This window comes from Procambarus clarkii, unplaced genomic scaffold (assembly GCF_040958095.1).
Source record: "Procambarus clarkii isolate CNS0578487 unplaced genomic scaffold, FALCON_Pclarkii_2.0 HiC_scaffold_1209, whole genome shotgun sequence".
Taxonomy (NCBI): domain Eukaryota; kingdom Metazoa; phylum Arthropoda; class Malacostraca; order Decapoda; family Cambaridae; genus Procambarus; species Procambarus clarkii.
The window spans coordinates 30,001-35,100 of NW_027190239.1; the positions used below are offsets into that span (position 1 = coordinate 30,001).

General features: G+C 42.4%; 1 non-coding gene across 1 annotated transcript; it reads right to left on the reverse strand.

Moving 5' to 3' along the window:
* Positions 1-141: 141 nt before the first annotated feature.
* Positions 142-260, reverse strand: LOC138362100 (5S ribosomal RNA). Its single transcript, XR_011227411.1, has one exon. It is a non-coding gene; the product is annotated as a 5S ribosomal RNA (ribosomal RNA).
* Between the last annotated feature and the right edge of the window lie 4,840 nt (positions 261-5,100).

The following is a 5,100-nucleotide window of genomic DNA, read 5'->3' on the forward strand; positions in this document are numbered from 1 at the left end:
TTTAAACATGACATACATATTAATTCATTTTACCAGGCCTTATTCCACACAACTCCGTGAATTTCCCGTGGAGCCAGCCAGCCAGCCAGCCATTCAAACAAAAACAAACGAAACAAAACAAAACAAAACAAAAAACATTATTGCCAACAGCATTTGGTGTTCCCAGGCGGTCACCCATCCAAGTACTAACCAAACCCAACGTTGCTTAACTTCGCTGATCGGACGAGAAGCGGTGTTCTCAACGTGGTATGGCCGTTGGCATGAGACTGCCTACACATTGTGGCTAATAACCAACTCTTTTTAGTCATCACGGCAGGATACGGACCTTCTTGTGGTGTCTTAATGGTAATTGTATCCTAACATATTTTTGTCTCCTTGGCATGGATATTTAACATCGTTTATTCAGTCTTGGGTTTATGTTCTTTCGCCATTTACAGACATTTTACATCTACCTACTTCCTCAGCCTACCCTGCCAATTTCTAATGAATTTGTGGATTTTCTTTTGTAATACATACATGTGTGTGCTCATCTGCTCTTCAGTTTTTATGATATTTGTCTCATCTGTCCTGCTTTATGATACTTTTACAAAGAACATGAACAAATGCTTCTATTTTAGAGAAGATATGGGATCCAGGTTTCGGAGCCGTAAAACCAACCGTCGTGATTGGTGGACGAGTTGCCAGGTTGCAGCTTCTGTACCGTGCCGGCACATAAATAGGTTCGGCTCAAGCGGCGGCAGCATCATTTCCCCGTGACTGTCTGAGCGTCTCTCATCACCTTGGTTATCTCATCATCATCATGGTAGAAGCAAAGCCTACCAAGAAGGCTGCGGCTGCTGCTGCTGTGGTGGCCACCACCAGGAAACCTCGCGTCCAGGTTGCTCACCCGAAAACTAGTCAAATGGTTCTAGCCGCGGTCGCAGCACTCAAAGACCGTAAGGGCTCGTCTCTACAAGCAATCAAGAAGTACGTTGTTGCCAACAACAAAGTCGAGGCTGCCAAGATCGCCATTTACATCCGAAGATTTCTCAAGAAAGCAGTGGCTGACGGCATTCTTGTTCAGACCAAGGGAAGTGGAGCTAGTGGATCATTCAAGCTGGCCGTAGCAGAGAAGAGGGCCGTTCTAACTCCCAAGAAAGCCACCACAACCAAGAAACCATCTACAGCAGCAAAGAAGGCCGTGGTAACTCCCAAGAAAGCCGCCACAAGCAACAAACCACCTACAGCCTTGAAAAAGAAGCAGCAGCAGCAGCAGCAGCTTGTTGTTGGGAACAAAAAGCCCAAAATAAAGAGAGCTTCAAAATCTCCCAAACCACCCAAGGCAAAGAAAGCTGTCAAGAAAACAACAAAGGCAAAATAAACGACGACATGCAAGCAGCATGAATACACATGACAATAAACATCCAGGCCTCCCCCCTCAGTGGAGGGGCCTCATATGATTCCAAAAAGAGTTTAGTTTTGTAGACAAATAAATCATTACTTTTGGGGTAGATTTACTCTGTATATTATATATATATATATATATATATATATATATATATATATATATATATACACACATACATGGGTGAGGTGATATGGTACCAAAGTTTTGGGTGAGGTGATTGACATTTACACAAGATAAAACACGAACCAATGGGAATAAAAACATAAGAATGGAAGTAACTGCAGAAGGCCTATTGGCCCATAACACAAGCACTTCCTCTTGATGCTTCTATATTGGTTCGGAGTCTTGAAGCTATAATATATATATATATATATAGATATATATATATATATATATATATATATATATATATATATATATATATATATATATATATATATATATATATATATATATATATATATATGCACACAAAACTAAATAGTCTTGTTAGACAAATTGCCCCTATTAGAGGCAAGTTGACTAACAAGCCGAATGACTGCAATTGTTTTGAATTTGAGTTAAATCTAACATAGAAATGTAATCAAACCTAACCTAACCTATGCTAACCCAAGCTAAGCTAACCTAACCTAACCTAAGCTAAGCTAACCTAACCTAACCTAACCTAACCCAGCAATTCATGATCTTAATATAATACTGTTAATTGGATAAACCAATTTGGAAAGAAATGTTCGAAAATAACAAAATTAACTGTGCTTGTTAGGAAAATTGGGCCTTGCATACTTGTCCCAATAGTGTGGTTCTCGCTTTTAGGTACGACATAAACGTATACCTAAGTTGAGAGAGAAAAAGATTCGCACTCAAACATGCATATCGATTGCCAGTCCTGAATTCTGGGTAGATATTCGTGTCCTCCCTTTTCATTTACCATCATTTGGATACTATCAAAACAGCTCTGAGAAGGATAAAATGAATAAAACGGGTAGCTCACTCATGTAAAAAGGAAGAGTTGGGAAAGATATCTCTCTCTCTCTCTCTCTCCCCCTCACCCCCCCCCCACCCACCACCAATGATCCTGCTCTGCTAGTATATAACGGAACAAACCTTCCCCCCCCCCACCCCTCCCTCCCCAATCAGAGTCCCTTTAAGCATGCGAGGATAAAAAATAGATTTCATAAGACCCAATGTGCTAGCTGATATCAAAACAATTTATGTTATCGTCTATTAAGCCCTTCAGTAAAAAAGTATAGGGACCTAATTAGGTCCCGTTTTGAGGTGGTGGTGGGTGGAATCGATGGATTAGCCAAGCTCTTATCCGCCGAATCCGTAGAGGGTACGACCCTGGCGCTTCAGAGCGTACACCACGTCCATGGCAGTGACGGTCTTCCTCTTGGCGTGTTCCGTGTAGGTTACAGCATCACGGATGACGTTCTCGAGGAACACCTTCAGGACGCCACGGGTCTCTTCGTAGATGAGACCCGAAATACGCTTCACGCCGCCACGACGAGCTAAGCGACGAATAGCGGGCTTGGTGATGCCCTGGATGTTGTCACGTAGCACCTTACGATGACGCTTGGCGCCACCCTTTCCGAGTCCCTTGCCTCCCTTGCCGCGTCCAGTCATGGTGTTGAAGTTGTGTGAATAATAAAATTTCGGAATCAGAATCAGAATAATACAGGAGAAGATGCCCATAGGGGCGAGTTTGGAAGTGGGGACAGAAGAAGATAAGGGGGGGGTGAGAGGAAGAAGATTTGTAAGAGAAAAAGTGCCAGGGCTAAACCCAGCTGCGTGTCGTTAGGTTGCGGCTTTCGAGGCAGGGACTCAGTCGGGTGTTTTCAGTGACAACATCGGGACATCACAAACTCACAACATCACAGTGATTGGCTCAAGAGCGTCAGGGCTGAACTTTTTTACGGATTGTTTGTGCTGGTTGTTGAGAGCTGAATATGTAATGATAGTGGATGCTGGGTGTTGAGAGCTAAAGTTTAACGAAATACAGAGTTAGGAAGAGGATCATGGATGGTAGAGAAGAGGTCATGATTGTTTCGTGGTAGTCTGAGAGTGTGTAGGAGAAAATCAATGTGTTGTTCATGATGAGTGAGTAGTCTATCGATTTGTTTGTCTGATAGAGTTTTCCAGTAGGTATTTAGGGCAGGAATGTTAGTACTTTCATGGAGACTTTGATTGGTATTTAACTCTTGCCATCGGGTGTTGAGTACCCATCTTAGTGCTCTGTTCTGTATTCTTTGAAGTTTTATTTTGTTAGTGCGTGCAGATAGAGAAAGAGCTAGTGGAGCGTATGTTAGGAGAGGTCTAATAAGTGCTTTGTAAAGGTGCATTTTTGTGTCAGGTTTTGCAAATCTAAGTCTGTATAGTTTCTTCATGGCTTGAAGAGCTATTGCATGTTTCTGTGTTATGTGTGTGTGAAAGAGTAGTTGTCGATCAAATGTGAGTCCCAGGACTGTGGAGGAGGGAGATACAGAGATGTAAGTAGGATTTTGAGTGTATGAATAGAGTTTGAGAGGAATTGGGCGAATAGTTCTTTTACTGAAAAAGTAGGTGATTTTTGATTTGCTGGAGTTGGTTTTTATACGCCATTTGTACTCCCACTCAGTGACAACATCAAGTTCTGTTTGTGCTCTGTTTGTTAGTGTATCAATGGTGTTGCTGGTGACAAGGTGAGACACATCATCAGCATAACATATGGTTAATGAAGTGTGATGAACAGGGTCAGGAATGTCGTTTATGTATAGGATGTAGAGTGTTGGGGCAAGAACAGAACCTTGGGGAACACCGGCGTGTAAGTTGAAGTAGTCAGAGTGTTGTTGGAGGAACTTAATTCGCATTGTCCTATTGTCTAAGTAGTTCGAAAGAAGTTTGGTGGTGATAAGAGGAAGATTAAAGTTGTTGCATAGTTTGAATTTTAAGCCGTCATGCCAAACAGTGTCAAAGGCCTTCTCAACGTCCTTAGTGATGAGTGCAGTCTTAAGTCTTTGGTGCTGATTGATACTGAGGTAGTTAGTCATGATGTTTAAGGCGTCGTGAGTGGACCGGTGAGGCCGAAATCCAAACTGTTTGTTAGTGAGTAAGTCATTGTGTTCAAGGTGGGTTCTAAGTCTCTGGTTGATCAGCCTTTCAAAGACTTTGCCAAGTGTCTCTAGAAGGCTGATGGGTCTATAGTTCTTTGGGTCAGTGTGGGGTTTCCCAGGTTTTGGAATAAGAACGGCTGTGGCAGACTTAAAGTTGAGTGGAAAGTATCCAGAGGCAAGGGAGGCGTTGAATAGGTTAGTGATAGCAGTAATGATAGAGGCAGGGAGTTGTCTAAGAAGGATATGTCCAATGCCAGACGCACCAGGGGCTCTACGACGAGTGCCCATGAGAGCTGTCTTGACATCAGCTAGAGTTAGGGGAGTCTGTAGTTCAGTGTTTGAATTGAGATTTTCAAGGTGAATGAGGTCGTCTGGTGTAGTTGCTTGTCTATTTTGGTGTATCCAGTCTTCGACTATTTCAATGTTGGGGCGTGCAAATGGTTCAGGAGGATGTGGGTGAAAGATTTGTTCCCAGTGGTGTTTAAAAATGTTGAGAACTGCTTCAGGATCAGTGATTTTGTTGTTATTATGTAGAAGGTATTTAAACGGTGTGTGAGTTGATCCTTGTAATCGTTTGATTCGTTTCCAGAATTCTTGAGGTGTCAGTTTTCTGTATTGTTCTGC